General features: G+C 43.1%; 2 long non-coding RNA genes across 7 annotated transcripts in view; one reads left to right on the top strand and one right to left on the bottom strand.

Moving 5' to 3' along the window:
* Positions 1-2,055: 2,055 nt before the first annotated feature.
* On the bottom strand, positions 2,056-4,523 carry LOC137204773 (uncharacterized). Its single transcript, XR_010933827.1, has 2 exons — positions 4,392-4,523; positions 2,056-3,611 (listed from the first exon to the last, which is right to left on the bottom strand). It is a non-coding gene; the product is annotated as an uncharacterized lncRNA (long non-coding RNA).
* LOC137204771 (uncharacterized) overlaps positions 3,958-16,548 on the top strand; it is a 147,930-nt gene continuing 135,339 nt past the window's right edge. The window contains exons 1-2 of one of the 6 annotated variants that reach the window (XR_010933822.1): positions 3,958-5,372; positions 13,214-13,352. This is a non-coding gene — a long non-coding RNA (uncharacterized lncRNA). The remainder of the gene's footprint in view (positions 5,373-13,213; positions 13,353-16,548) is intronic. The other 5 variants (XR_010933823.1, XR_010933825.1, XR_010933824.1 and 2 more) reach the window with 5 other exon arrangements.

The following is a 16,548-nucleotide window of genomic DNA, read 5'->3' as shown; positions in this document are numbered from 1 at the left end:
TTTGAATTAAATATTTAATGCTATTTTTCCCCATAAACAAAGATTTTCTTGAGTCTGCTGGTTTAATTAAATGAATTGAAAAGGGAACTGAGTGCCTGTTTAGGCTCCAATAACTAGGTAGGATGTTTAGCTTTTTATACAAATTATTACACCCTCTAATTGGCTGTAAATTGGGCCCTGTTCTCCTATTTCACATCTGTAGATACCCACAGTTATTAAACAGTGAAAATTCTGTGGGCATTTATATAATCTGCTGAAAGTACGAACAATAAAGAATGTGGCTGAAATTTATTCATATTTTTGTACTGACAGATGAGGCATTTCAGTTTCAGCTGAATGAAAAGATTCTAACAGATTAATTTAAGGCTAGCACTGGAACTGCACAAAAAGAAGTGAGCTATTGAAAAATTCTATTAAGAATGATCCCTGAATTTGAACACATGGGCAAAAAATTTGAGAACAAGTTCTGACTTTTCTACATTTGGTTTTGCTTTGTTTTCACTTTTAATTGTGTAAACTTCTCCATCCTTTAACGAGTGTAAGATGAACAATTAAGATAGCTGAAAAATGAACGAGTTTAAGGTTTTCCCCGTTTTTGATATAAAAATATTAAAATTTTTCTCAAACAAAATAATCTTACTGGAATACACTTCCAACCTGGGTTTTCAGGAAGAGCCAAATTAGAATCTTCAAGCAAAAGAACAGTAATAACAAGAGGATCTTTACCAAAACATTTAGAAATTTTGGAAGTGTTGCTTGTAAAGAATTCTCAGCATATATAACACTGCATTTCCAAATTCAGTCTCAAGAAGAAAGAGAGGAAAAAAGCTATCCAGGCCAAGCACGATAGGTGATGTAAATTTTGAATAACTAGCATTTCTAGAAAGACTTGTGCTTTTTTCTGTTAACCTTTACTCTTTGGTGCAGGTTCCTTCTCAAATTACATAAAATGTACTTTAAGAAGCACTCACTACCTGCTACAGATGTCCAGGAAAAACTGAATTATGGAAGTCGGAAACATATGGCAGTTGCCTATTGCAAAAGGAAGGTACATATGAAAGTTACAAATTTCTTTCTTTAAGTCCACATTGTAAATGCATTTTATAGGGTTCACAGTATGTATTACACCTGTAGATTTAATTTTTGAAATACACGTTTTTAGGAGAAATTTGTGGCTTGGGATTCTAAGAGAAAGAACTCATCTTGATGTGTTAGAAATAAAGAAAAAACAACAAATAAAAATAAATATGTGGAGAGGCAAACATTTTTCTTTTAATTTCCCAGTTGGTTACAGTGAAAAGGACATCAGACCATCTATTGGCAAAGGATTACTCACAACACAGGAGTTGCCCGTCAGCAGAGCACGCTGCATTTACTGAGTTCCAGCTCTGAAGAAGCAGAGATGTCAACCTGAGCAAAACCAGTTTGGGGTCGATATAAAAAACACCAGATTAAGAATTGGATCACACAAATGTCAAAACCACACCAATATAATTTGTTTTTGAGAAAAATTTCCAACTACTTGCTGATCTTTTTCCCCATCAAAATATTAGATTTAATTTAATTTTATTTAATGCCTTTGAAACGTTTTTTTGAAGTCATAATTTAATATTATATATTCGGTATGGATACCAAGCACTATCAACTACCAAGATATCTTCTCTTAAACCTTCAAAGTTATTTGAAAATAATCCCTCCAACTTTCTACCTGAAGCCCCCTTTGGTATCTTTAAATTTAATTTTAATTTGTGGATCTTAAGAGTCACAGTCTCCTGTTCCATTTTATTTGGAGAAATGTTAGAAGCATGTTGTGTGAATGGTCTTGGTCAAAGAGAAGTTTAAACAAATATATACTTGTTTAATACCCTAAGACTGGGGCAGGTGCCTACATTTAAGGTCGCTGTGGTTTCACGTCAAGAAAACCGTCTTCAGATTCCCCTTGTGGAAGCTAGGGAAACGCTCCTGCCTGATCTCCGTTTTGCTGTGTTAGAATGAAATTTACTTGCTGGGGTGCGGGTTGTGTGAAATAATGCCAAAATAATAGCAGATGCTCTCCACCCTGGCAGAACTTTTATTTGGTTGCGTTTTGAATTCCCCTAAGTGATCAATTGTTGAGTGGTCGCCTGAGTGGGTTTTCTCTTTTCCAGATCCTGCCTTACTGAAGGCCAGTCCTGCCCAGGCTTTAGACCATTCGATCTATGTGCGGCGGTAAGATATCGAGCTTTCATTATTAGGGGCTTCCAGACAGGTGGAGGAGAAGAATGCCTGAGGCGCAGAAAAGACTATCAGATTCTTTTCTGCTTATTCACAGAAATTTGGGGACATGGAAAGTGCCAAGAAATTTCTGGTTTCCTTCTCCAAGTCGTAGGTCGTTTCCAGAGCTCCCACCCTGTCCTGCCCAGACGGTTCTCGTTAACTTTTACAATTGGAGCTCTTCAAGGGGAGCCCCCCAAGATAGCATATATTATTTAATAACAAAAACAGCAGTAACGGTAAAAAGAAATAAAGAAATCAGTCCAGTTTCCAGGGTACCCTAGAAACCCCAAGGCAGATCCGACTGGTAAAACATTTACGAATTCACATTCTCGATGAGGTTCCACGCCTAAAATTAAAATCCAGTCTGGGTGTCTGAAGCTCGTTTTGCTTTGGTCAATACCTGCGTTTTCTTTCATTTTGTTTCCGTTCCCTCCTGGGTTTCGTGCTTTTTCCCCCCCCCCCATTTGCAAAGACAATCTGATTTACAGTTTGACTGAGAGTTGCATTTCTGTTTAGAAGGTGAAACGTCCAAGTCAGTTAGCCAAATTATTCCCCGACGGCTCCAATATTGCGCCAGAGTCCCAGAGTCAGTTATTTTTATGTCTGACTGTATTTCAAATGTGCAAGGTGATAAATAAAACACGCCTCAAGCTGCAAACTATCTCAGTGTGATGAGGAACAATTGACAAAAATTAACTCAGCCAAAGCGTTGGGGTTCTCGCGAGCGGCTGGAGCATAAATCAGTATCCTGGCAGCTTCGGGAAGCAGCGCGCTTGAAGCCGCGCGCCCGCTGCAGCCGCGATTTTCCAGCAGCCGCTCGGCTCGCCTGGCTTGAGTGAGCGAGGCTCGGCCACGGGGATCCGAGAGGGAATCGGATTCCACTCCGAGTTCAGAGTCATCCGAGGAAGGGACATGTTAGGGGAGAAAGGCATGGCCACGCCTAAGCGACTCCGTAATTTATCACTGAGACTTCTCCAGTGGGTTGTGTGCGAGTGAAGTCAAAAGGACTAGGAAGGCAAACTCGGGGGTGGGGGGTTGAGCAGGGAGTTACAACCCCCAACTTCCTCTGGATCCCAGAGGAGCGTCTTTGATTGCTCAAGTCACTTGAAAAGGAGATTCGTCTCAGCTATTAATTAAACCTATTTTACGGAAAATCAAGGAAGGCGCCTGGAAAGCTCTCTGCGTTAGCGCTGTTACTGCTTGGAGTCCGGAGCCCGCCTGCATATTCACTCCCCCGTGCACACGCCGAGTCCTCGCCCCCTTCTCCATAGCGAGGTGGCTGGCCGCGACACCCAGGAGACATGGGTCAGGCAGGGCGGAAGGTGTTCGGGTCGGTTGCCGCCGGCCCTCGCCACCTGTTGGAGAGACCAAGCCTAAGATCCCGCGCCCCCGGGCGGACTCGCACTCAGCAGCCACAGGGAGTCAAGGCTGACGAGCCGCGGGTTTCTGTTGCTAAGAGCAAAGAACAGCCCTTTCGGTGCTAAGTGCACAGTAAGTGCGAAGAATAAATACATCATCTCCCGGGGCTGCTCTCTCGGAAAGGCCTCTCAGCCCCCTGCAGTTCAGAGCCCGCTGAAGGTTATTGATTAGAGCCGGCGCCCGCGCCGCGCCGCGCCTGCGCCTGCGCCTCTGCTCGCTGGCTGAGAAGGGCGCGCTGCCCCGGCCACAGCGCACCACTCGCCTGGCGCGGCGCTAGCTCCTCCGAGGGGAACTAAAAATAAGGCTCATCAAAACCCTCAGAGACGTCCCCAGACCCAGGAGACCGCACAACCACGCTGACGATGTCCCAGGCCTCGCCTCACCCTGCCTGGGGAGCCTGAGGTGCACCGCAGAGCCCGGACACAGCGTGCGCGGCGTGTGCGCATGTGTGCATGCGTGAGCGTGCGTGTGCGTGCGGATTCGCCGCGGGCCGTCAGTCCCAGTAGCCGCGGGAGACGGGCAGTGTCTGGAGGAGGGGGCAGGAGGCCATTTTTGTCTTCTATAGCTTCGAATCAAGACTCTCCTTTTAAAAATGGGTTAAAGAACAAAGTGAGTGAAAACCTAAGCGCCCCCCCTCCCTCCGCAGGAAGCTCTAGTTCCGGGGCTGCGCGGGCCCCGTTTCTCCGGGGGTTAGCGCACGGGAGTTGGGCGCCCACCGCGTCTGCTGCTGAGGTCGGGCGGCCGCATCCCGGGGCACCTGGGCCTCTTCGTGGCTCCTGGACTCCACAGCGCAGGCCTCCTCTCGCGCTCGGCTCGGCAATCCCGGGCCCCTGACCTCGGTAGCCGAGCCGCCCACCGCTTCCTCCCCCGAGGGCGTAAACCCGAATCCACTCTGGCCTCGGGCCTCGGCCTGCGCCTTGGCCGGCGGACCGCCCGGCTCTGAGGATTCTGGGCGATGGGGAGGCGGGCTGAGCTCCCCTCCTGACGGGATTCCGCACGCATCTGTTTCGGGACCCTGGCCGTGTCCCGGCCGTAACCTCCTCAGCGTTACAACGGGGATAATAAACCTTGCTGGCTCGCCCGCCAGGTGGTGGCTGGATAATATATTCCGGTGGAGGACTGAGGAGGGTTGGCAAAGACTGTCGACTATTCCGCTGGGTGGCCGTTCACAGCCCTCCCAGATTGGAGGGTGGAGGGCGGGGGTAGTTCAGCCCCCGGCCTGCGACCTCCCGGAAGAAAGGGGCTCGTGGTCGTTTAGGTTGCGCAGAGCCCGCCACGCTTCCGGCTGGGGCACGTGGCGCCCTTGGGGACCTTCGGCCTCACTGTCCCGAGCTCGGCCTGGGGCGGAGCAGCCTTCTCGGCACCCTGTACTCGGCTCTGCGCGGACCCCACCGTCTCGCCGAGGGCAGCAGCCGTAGGAGACTCCGGAACTTCTGGCCAGAGCAGGAGCTGAGCGTCCCCGACTGAACCCAGGCAGAAAGGGAAGCCCTGTAGGTTGTCCTGATCTGCGGACGCAGTGGAGGCGACCCTGAGTCTTGCAGGGAAACCAACCCCAGAGAAGACAGTGGCCTCTGATGGTCAGACCTCCGCGGAGAGTATCAAAGAAGGAAGTCCCACCAACTCTTCACAAAACTATAAAACCATCTAAAAAAAGTAAGCGTCCATATGGATTGAGGGAAACAGTTGAGAATTAAAAGGTAAATAGAAGGAGAAACTTGAAAGGAATATTAATGTACATTTTGTTTGCACCTGAGTTCAGGTTAACCCTCAAACAAAAAAGGACTTAAATTTCCCCAGGCCCTGGGCCTGCTAGCGCGTAGTTGCCAGGCCAGTTCCCGTGACCTGTTACCATTATCAGTGCGCCAGATAAGAGGGCGAGGAATGAACTTCTCGTTGTCATTTCCATTTATAACTGCAGGGCACGCTACTGATGAACTTTCTTGACTTTTCTCATTAGTGAGGTTCTCTTGGGTTTTTTGTTGCTGTTTGTTTTGTTGTTTAGAAAGGCACATTTCACAAGTTTGTAAGTAGGTCAACTGTTGCAAACTGTCCCATCTTGAATCATATAGCAGAGGAAAAAATGAATACAAAATAACCTGTATATGGGGGTAGTGAGCTAAGATGGCTATGGGCTTTCAGTTGCATAGTTATTTCTAAGAAGACTTCATTTGAAAAAATGAAAAACATTTTGGGGCGGTTACAGTTACATTAGTACATGTTGTGGAAATAAGCTTGCAGTTAGAGAAAAATTATTAGAAACAGCTGTGATGTTAATGTTTCAAAACCCAAAGTGCTCAGTACGCTCAGTATCTACTTTTCATAATTTTTTCTTGTGCATCCAAATAGTGCACTACTCTGTGTGTAATATAAGACACTTGTTTAATAAAGCAAATGATTGTCTGTGTCAGGGAGATTTGGTCCTCTTTCCCTCTCCCAGTCCATGTGCAGAGCAGATCAAAGACCTGATTACCTCTGTCTTTCCAAAGGCACCAGATGGTATCTAGATTTTTTTTCAGATATTTTAGCAATATAATTCAAAGGACTAAAGAATGTGTGTGATGCTACAGATGAAAGCTGTACCCAGGTAAATTATTTTTTAAATTAATGTCATGCCTACTAAATGTTATTCCACTAAAGTTTTGAGGAGTCTCATGAGAATATATATGAGTAAATATATAAATGGCAAGTAAAGATTAGAACCAAGTAAAATAGAAATCACAATCCAGAATCAAGATAAGAAGACAATAACTCTGATATGCATGTGGAGTACTACACAGTTATTAAACAGGAACTTTGGATTTGTCTCCAAGCTTCCTAGCAGCAAGAGTAAAGAGCAAAACAAGATCCTTATAGTGCACAGGGAGAAATCTAATCAGTTCCTTATAGTAAGCAATAGTTCCCTAAAATGATAATGATGATGATAGTAACGATGCTAGCAGCAGCAGCTGTTCCATTTGGGAGATCAACTGCCCTTCCCCTCCCTGCCTCCCAACACATTCAGATACTCTTCTTGGGTTGTTTTTACTTTGTTACAGTTAGGCTAAAAGCTGCTTCTCTGCATAGAGGCAGTTTAGCATCTGGAAGGAACTTTGGAATCAGAGACAGCTGAATTCAGTACTGGCTTTTGCACTTAGGGTTCTGCTGTAACCCTTGGCAAGGCATTTAATCTCTCTCTCTGAGACCCAGTTTTCTTTATAAAGTGGAGACAGTTTATCCCATCGGCTTATAGGAGATAGTTTTCTACATCCTGACACTAAGAAACTCTTGGTGTGAGGCTGTTGCTGTTTTTATTTTCCTTCACATAACACAAATGTTAGTTTCCTTTCTCCTTTTCCACAGCTACACAGCATTCAATGTCACTTCTACTTTTGGGCCTCAGAGCAAATGAGAATGCCAGGCTTTAGACTTGAAGACCTGTCAGTACAGTTATATGAGCAAGGTCCCTGAGGTCCTTTACTCTCCCTACTTACCTGTAGTATTTTTCTGGGGAGAGAAGGGGGTATTGGTAAGATGGACCTTGTCTTAAACCAGCAAGTGTAAAAGGGCGTCAGTCCCTGCGGCTGCAGGTGGGTTCTATACAGCAGCTGCACTCCTAGTCACCAGTGGGGATGGCAACTGTCTGGATGACCTTGATAATGAGGTGAGTCATTCCATGAATGAGTTCCAGGAGAAGGCAGGTAGATCTCTTGAGTATTTTTTTGGAGGGAAAAGGAGCACTACAGTTGTGCAGGCGACTATAGAAAGTCAGTAATCTCGTAAGTATTGAGGATTTGGTGCAGGAGCGAAATACAAGGTGAGCCTCCCCTTTCCCCCATCCTCCCTCACCCTGCCTCTTACTGTGTAGAGCTTCTAAACTGAGTACTTGCGAAGAATCCAGTAGTGGCTCTAGGTTTTATGGAGACAGGTTCTCTGTCCTGGATCTACCACCTAAGACTATCCAGGCAGTTGGAAACTCTCACCTTTCTCCTGCTAAAGCTTGCAGGTTGATAACGGGTTAAATATCAATCTAGTGTATCTAAGTCTTTGTATTTTCCAAGTTAGTTGTATCTTAGAAAAGAATGAAGGTGTATATGTGCATGTGTGACCTGTTCTACAAGATTGTAAGCCTCCCAAGGTCAAAAACGTCATGGTGTTTGTGCATTGACTGAATTTGGAACAGCAGATCATTTGTTTCAGGTTGAGGTGGCCCCAAGACTAAGATGCCAAGAAGCACACTTGTGCTTGTTGTTTGTGGAGTACAGGCCAAATGATCCAGAATAAATCTCCAGCTTCTGTCCTTAGCAAATGCACAGAATATGGCAGAAGGGAAGCAGCCTTATGATGGCTTTTTGGATTTTTTCCCAGCTAATTAGGTGCATAGTGGGTATCGAGCAGTGTGGTGTGCAGCCAGTAGTGGGGTCCACCTGGCCCTGGGAAGGGGTTTAGAGAGGCCTACCTGTTCCTGTGGCATGGATTTCGTGGCCACGTTTGCCCACTCTCTGAAGCTCTCTCAGGGGAAGGGAAAGAAGGAGTGAGAAGACAGCTATACTCTGTTAAAGTATATGAATCTGAATTCCTCTGCTGGTTTTAATGGATTCCAGAATTAAGGCTGAAGGCAGAACCAGTAGACTGTTTTCTAGAACAATGCTGTGAGAGAAGGATACAGTAAATTCTCACAATAAGGCATTTCCTTGCTTCCTCTATCAATTGGGTCTTTGAGTCTACAGCCCAGCCCATCCCTCCGTCCTCTATGCTTACCTTTAACTGGAGCTCCTCCAAGCAGCCCTTCATGCTGTGGCCCACCCAGAGCCTCAGCCTGGGCCAGCTGGTACAGCACTCCTGCATTTCCTCCCTGGAAAACTGGTGCTTCTAGAGCTTCTGCTACTATTGCTTGCAGCCACCAAGTTGCTAAACTTGCCTGTTGCCTTGGTTACTGATACTATCTCCACAGTCACCCCAGCTTCCCATCGCTGGGCCTGCATACATGCTTGGGTGTTAGATGTTGGAGGCCCTGCTAAAGTGCTTCCTTCTTGCCTGTGTCGGGTTGGGCTGGGATGGTCCAGATCACTTGTCTTTTCTTCCTGCTGTGGATTCTTCTGGTTCTTCCTTCGCTGCCTTCACCCACACAGCCGTAAAAGTGAGCTACTGCACTCTGGCCATTCCTTCTAAAGGTCCCCTCTTTGACTGGCAGGCCCAAAGGTATGGAATGGTACTTCCTGTGCACCTCTCCTTGTAGCTGCAGGAAGTACCCATGTACCCACATGTGAAGGCTGGTTGCTGGTCCCCTTCAGGCCAGTTAGGTTTCCTTGAGTTCACTTGAACGCACATTCATCCCCATCCGTTTGTGGTGCATTTATCATATAAGTTTCAGGCTTATTTATTTTAGAAAATTTCAACATTGTAGAAGTTACGTATTAGTCATGGAAAGTAATGCTAACTGCTATATCATACAATCCTTGAATAACAGTGGAATAACCCAATACTAGTTTACTTTTCACTTACTTAAGAGGCCCACGTGGGTCAGGTGGCATCTTTCCTCCAGTTGGTGACTCAGGCACCCAGGCTGACTCCTTGTAGCTATGCTATTTGGAACTTGACTTCCAAGTTTGCCGTGGAAACAGAAGAATGTATGGGGGAAGCACACCTATTCTTAATGACCTCAGCTTTGAAGTGACACTTATGACCTCTGTTCACACCGGAAGGCAATCCCAAAGCCCCTTGTACCTGCAAAGGAATCTGGAGAATATAGTATTTTTTCCCCAGGAAAATAGAAGTAAATTTGATTTTTCTCTGTTACAAGTTTTGAAGGGAAACCCCACTCTTTTCTGTATAAGGGAATGTCCAAGGCTAGTATGCTCCAGACTCAAAAGGACAGAGAAAATAGAATGCACTGTTTAATCAGGTATAAAAACTAAGATGAGTACTATAGGCCAATATTTGGTTTTTGCTTTTACGGAGCTGATTCAAGGACAAAGTTCTCTTTGAGGTCAGGGAGAATTACATTCCATGGAATTGAAACAAGGTGTCTGGAGGAAAATGAGGATGTGACGAGCCAAAGGATCTCCACTTATTGTGGAAACAGCTGTATCAGTGTTAAAAGCCCTAAATCCATCTATTACAGATCTCCATAGTGTTTTTATTGCCAGAGTAGTTTCCAGTGACTTGGAACTTGGGAAGGTTTAGCCAACAAGCTATAGTGATATTCCAAAATCCAGGAATTAATCATGTCTTTTCTGGCCTTTTACTTTTAGTCCTAATAGATGCTATCAGCACTCTCCCTTCCTTCTCTGTCTTGGTTAACATTTTATTTGTACCTTTAATGATTTAACAGATGTCAAACTTTGTTAGGGGTTTGACAAGGGTTGTGCTTGAACGTCCTTGCCCGGGGCCGGTTCGTTTATGAGGGGATAACAGACCACTGATGTCATTTTCATGTGCTTTGATGGAAGTTTTAGTGTCCCAACTCCCCTTTGGACAGAGTTTTACACTTCTAAAGTGGTTGCAGCCTTCTTGTTAAGTTCTTTTCCCAACACACTCTTGCATTTTACTTTCTCACTGAACAGTATATTGTAATACCATTTAGGATAGTTGGTTCAACACCAGTACGCTCAAATTTTCCAGATGAGAAGTATAGTTAAGAGAAGAAAACTCTAAATGTCCTCTTTTTTAAGAGAGATGATGGACATCACACATTGATCTGTGGTTCTGGTCTTCGAAGAGACTAGAAAAACCTTTGTGCTGTCTGTTCTTAGAATAGTTGCATTTATTGTTTAAAATAGCCTGACTTATTATTTTCATTCCTGAACTTATGTGTGAGGAGGTCTTAGAAGTCCTGCCAGAACTTTAGAAGCCACTTGGTTAATACTCACTGGACAGATTCAAAGCACCTAAGGAAGGCTCTGGCCAAAGACAGAAGCTAAATGGGGATCCCTTGAGTGCTAGGAGACATAAATCATGAACTATACTGATCGTGGAGAAGACCTGGCCTTTACCTTCACTAGTTTATAGCTAAATGAACTGTGTGAAAAATCAAAAATAAATTAACTGTATTAATAGGGCAGGAAAAGCATGGTCAGAGGCAAACCAATGATAATACCTAAAGGAAATGAAGGTGAAAATATTTGGCTGGTATTCTTTCATGCAGAAATATTTTTAAAAATGCCCAAATAGGAGTCAGGGTCAAGTGAAGGAATAAGAGTTGAGAGGTTGTTTCTGGTGCAGATCCTTTAACTTACTGCCTATATGACTTTGAGGGAAGTTCTTTAACTTTTAGGCGCCTCTGTTTCCTCATCCAAGAAATAGAGTAATGTGGACCCTGGCAAACACATTAACTGATTGTGGATCAGATGAGACAGTATATTTGAAAGTGCTTTAAAATGGTAAAGTGCTGTGCAGGTAGCTTCCCAACCCCACATCCACACACAAACTGTTGTGGCTCTTCATTGCGGCACAAGGAAAGAATCCCACAGGAAACAGCATTTCTGGGTGGAGGTGATCGTTTTTTTGGTATGTTGTTTGGCACCATAAGTACATGTAAAAACAGTAATGTTGGTAGAGACCATTTTTTCCCCCAAAGTTCACTTCCAGCTGCTAAAATCATTTGCTACGTGAATGGAAACATAAGTACGGTAGTATGTGGCACTTGGTGATGGCTCCAGATCAATTCTTTGACAATCAATTTGCCAAATTACCAATTGCTGGAAACCGTCAGGTATGTATCTTTTCCCAGGGTGGAGAAGGTTTGTAAAGAACCTTTTCACCAGCAGAAGTAGAGGCAGGGCCAGGGCATACACCTGCAGAAATAGAAAAGGCTGCAAAGTGTGTTTAAAGGAAAGCCCGTCCATCCACATCTTCAATGCTGAGTGCTGGAGAATTGCTTCAGCATCGGAAATGTGAATCGCATGGGAAATTGATAACTGAGCCGCCCTCTCCAGTCATTTGTGAAAACTACTGGTGCGAACAATCACCAAAACTCAGCTTTTGAAAAAATTCAACAATAACTCAGTGAATCGGTCATTCAGAAACTTTGTCAGACCAGTAAGGGGTGACCATTGATCACTGATTCAAATGAGAGTGGGTTGGATCTAAATTGCTTTCCGTATCCGTGTGCGTGTGCGTGCGTGTGTGTGTGTGTGTGTGTGTGTTTTGAGGAAGGGGGGAGCACTGCAGTAGTGGCATTTAGGTAATGGAGATTTTCAGAGCTCGATGAGAGATAGACTCATAGTTTTCTATAGTTTATTCAGTTCGGAGCAGGATCCAGAATAGTATTGAGGGTAAGGTAGGAGCGGAGGCAAATGCTGGGGGTGAAACGGCTCTTGGAACCCATGTGTACAGGGCCCGTCCCATGAACACTGGAGTTCAGACACAAAGAAGCCAATCAGATTTCAGAAGCACCTACAGTTGGTTTAGAGCTGTGGTTAGGGAATGGCTCTGGAGCCCTTCAGGTGGTCAGAGATGTGGGCTGGTAACATCAGTGTCAGCATCTGAGAGCAACAAAGGACCAAAGCAGCCAGTGCTGAGCCAGAGGTCAGGAACCCCAAGTTCTGGCCCCAGTGTTTCAGACTCTTTGTGCAGGATTATTTTTTTGAATGTCAACCCATTTTGGATTGACATGGTCCTGGTGTACATGACATGCACTCAGCTTGTGCCACATGTGACTTACCAGGTGAATTAGATGACACCCAAACTGGTTTACACTCTGTTCAATGAGATGAGTATACTACTGATCGTGGGCTTGCATGTCACAGAAATATCAAATTACTGTAAGTTTTTAAGTGTTTATTTTGTTTTTGATCTTATTTTTGTGAACTGATAACAGACTTTCAGTGGAGTGCATGGTCTCCAAGTTGTCTATTTTGACACTTTGTAAATGCAGATGTGGGAGGGGCACTAATCTTTCAAATACAGTGCTGCTTCCTTTATGGGTCATTATTGGAGAATGAGAATGTGAAACTTAATATAGGTGAATGCTTCAGAAAATAGAAGCTTAAAATACTGGTTAAAAGGAGACTGGTTGTTTTGCGACCTCCATTTCTTCTTCTCCTTAGTATTAGAACCCATAATCTTTGGTTGGACTCATGACCCTTGGAATAAAAACTACATTTCTCAGCTTCCTTGTAGCAAGGTGTGGTCATTTGCTAAATTCTGGACAGTAGCATGTAAGCAGAGGTGGTGTGGCCACTTCTGGGAAGCCTGAAAGGGAAAGCCCTGGAATGTGGACATAATTGCTGGGGCTCCAACACTGCTATGCTTGGCTGCTTTGGGAGTGCAGGCCCTGTAAAGCACAGCAACAGGACAGATGGAGCCTCAGCCCCTCTCTCCGTGGACTCAGTGTGGCACATCAGCCCCAGCTGCAGTGTCAGACGGATGTGAGACAAGGAAATTAGATTCCATAGTTTTCAGTGGTGTTTTATTTATTTGCTGAACCCAGTCCTTAATGATATAAGTATAATTTTAAAATCCTGATATTTGTATTAAAATATTTATTTAACAAAACACAGTTTATTTCCCTAATCCTTAAACAGTTCAAAATGTGATTTAATCTCTTTATGATTAACAGGCATCACGATACAGGGCTATGATTATATATGCCATCATCCAGGAGACCACAACTACTTGCTTATGAGGACTGTGCTGATAAGATTGTTTTCCTCGTCAGCTCTACCACTTCTTACTTTCAGTGTGCCTGCATCTACAAGGTAGGACTATATTCCTTTAAATTTTTTCTGCTTCCAGATGGCTGCAACATGGAAACCAAAAGTATTAAAGTTGGGTTAGATCAATTCCACCTCTATTTATTAAACACCTACTTACGTGCCAAGCACTGAACTGGATGCCGGGCATCCACATATGAACTAATATAATCCTCAGTCTCAAGTTGTTTAAAATCCAGTGGGGCATTATGAGTGCCATCAACAAAGTATTCTAGGAGCATTGAAGAGGAAGCTATTACTTTTGTCTGGTTTGGGAGCAAGGTTGTTAGGAGGGGTGGGAGATGTGCCCAGAAAAGGTAACATTGGAGCTGGGTGCTGATGTGGGATGTTACCCGAGGAAGAAGTTGTTGATAAAGTCACTCCACATAGGGACATAGCTCAGGAGAGCCATAGCAGAGTGACAGTGGATGCCACATTGGTGAAGTAGCCCAAGGAGGTGGAGGCATGTAGTTGGAAAGGGAAGTTGAAGGCACATTTAGTTGGATTTTGAATGGTTTATTTAAGAGTTTGGTCTTTGTGGGCAATTGGGAGCCATTGAAGTGTGTTGTTTGTTATTTGTGTGTGTTTTTTTTTTTAATTATTTATTTATTTATTTATTTATTTTTGGCTGTGTTGGGTCTTCGTTTCTGTGCGAGGGCTTTCTCTAGTTGCGGCAAGTGGGGGCCACTCCTCATCGCGGTGCGCGGGCCTCTCACTATTTCGGCCTCTCTTGTTGCAGAGCACAGGCTCCAGACGCACAGGCTCAGTAATTTTGACTCACGAGGCTAGTTGCTCTGCAGCATGTGGGATCTTCCCAGACCAGGGCTCGAACCCATGTCGTCTGCATTGGCAAGCGGATTCTTAACCACTGTGCCACCAGGGAAGCCCTATTTGTGTGTTTTTAAGCAGGGCAAGGATGTGACAAAATATCTAATCTTAGGGAAATAATGTCAGACAACTCTGTGAAAGAAAAATTGAATGGGAAAAAGAATAGGAAAAAAAGGTAGGAATCTACTGCAGTATAATTTATACTACGATCTATTACATTATAGATCAGAACAGGACCCAAGACACTGGCTACGAGGAAGGGGGATGCTTGTGAGACACGTTTTTAAAGAAGCAAAAGACTTGCTGGGGGAAGGTTGGTTGTATCTATGTATGTGGGATAAGGAAAGGGAGTCAGTTACAGTTTCAGTGAGACTGACGACACTTTTAACTGCGATGAGACGAGGAAGGTGATTTTAATCAATCAGATTGTGTTGAGATAAAATCTAAAGAACATCAAGTTTTACATCATTTACAAATTTTAATTATCTGCTCCCTAGGGCAAGGGCTGTGTTTATCTCTTTTCCTGTGGTGTCCCCAACAAACGGTGTTTGACTATGACCACTGCACAGTATCAAATATATATTGAGATAATGACTAAATAATTCAACTAATGGAAAGGTCTGGGGAATAGATAGGTATTTGGAAGTCAGCAGTATATGTGTGATGTTTGGGTCTGTGGGAATTGAAGAAATGAACAATCAAAAGCTTAAAGAGGGGTGAAAAGAGAATATAGGAACCTTAGGAAATCTCATATAGGAATAAAGAGGAGAGGTAGTGAGGATGTATCAGAATGGGTGATCAGATAACAACATGTTCTAGAAAACAATACAGTTTTAAGATTGAGACAGTGGTGAATTCTGTTAAATGCCACCACAGAGTAAAGTTTCATGAGGACTAAGCTCACTGGTAGATTTGGAATTAAGAATGACAGAGACCATTTAGAGAGCAATTTCTGTAGAGTGACGATTCTCAAACTTCAGTGTGCATCCGAATCATCAGGAGGGCTTGTTTGGTAGGTCTGGGATATTTGCATTTTTAACAAGTTGCCAGGTAATTCTACACTGTTGCTGATCCAGGATCATGCTTGAAGAACTACTGCTATAGTACCTAAGAGAGAAAATGATCAGATTATTTGGGGATGAAAGAGACTTTCCTAAAGGAAGAATTCCTGGAAAGATGGAAAAAAAAAAAAAAGGCCACTCTCCTCACTAATTAAGACTTCATCACCTCCTGGTGGAAAAGCAATAGAATAGATTTTTCTTAAATATTTAAAGCTGAAGAACTTTTGTCAAGACATGCAACCTCTTTGAACTTCTGTTTCCTATTCTGTATAAATAGGAGTAATAATAAAACCTACCTCTATGCATTGTTCTTAGGAATAAATGAAGTATCAGTGTTGTGATAGCATTCACCTATGTTTAGTGCTCAAATAAATGTTGAATCTGAGCATATACACTGTTTATCAAAGGCCAAAAAGCCTATACATAAATGCATCTGTTAACAATAAAAACTGCCTCTACAAACTTCCAGCAGTCCTCCAAAATATTTTTTTATAATTGGCACTCCAGTGCCATCTATAAATTATAAATTGAGCAAATATAAAAGGCTTGATGACTGTTTTCAGGGACAGTGGAATTTAATACCACAAAGCTTTTTCCTTCTTTCTCTTTAAATATGTGCTGTTCCAAAATTTCCATCTCCCGAAATTTTTTCCTCTGGTCACTTTTAAAAATAAACATTTAAATTAACCATTCAACATTTCTTTCATTAATGTGATGAGTGAATATAAATCATTAAAACATGTTTGAGGAAAGACTACAAAAATCTATTCAAATAAAGATGTGAATGTTTGCTAAAGAATTTAATAGGAAGCCAAAACAAACTCTGTCAATATTCTTTATTAAACAGTGAAGTATTCCTTTAAGTCACACTATATTTAAATAATGAATCCACAAGACTAGGTAAACAAACCGGGACTTTGAGAATTAAAATTTAAATTTGTCTTACAAATATTCTAATCCAGTAATTATACTTAGGTAGGCAATAGTTACCAAGTGTGGTGTTTTATGGCTATATAATAATAATATTTTAAGATTGTGTCTGTATATTAAGAAAAGGAAAATATTTATGATAATATCAACTTCATATAATTGTTCTGAGCATTAAATTAAATGATATACATAAAATCTTTAGATTACTTGGAATAGATTAAACACAATAATAACAGCAATAATATACATAATAGCTACCACTATTTTTGTCTGAAATTATGGTCAAGTTGTTACCACATTAGCCTAGTTTAATCACTATTACATTATTATGTAGTATATATTATCATTAGCCTCATTTTACAGATGAGGAAATTAAACCTTAG

This window comes from Pseudorca crassidens, chromosome 13, assembly GCF_039906515.1.
Source record: "Pseudorca crassidens isolate mPseCra1 chromosome 13, mPseCra1.hap1, whole genome shotgun sequence".
Taxonomy (NCBI): domain Eukaryota; kingdom Metazoa; phylum Chordata; class Mammalia; order Artiodactyla; family Delphinidae; genus Pseudorca; species Pseudorca crassidens.
This window is presented reverse-complemented; position numbering and strand designations above follow the sequence as displayed.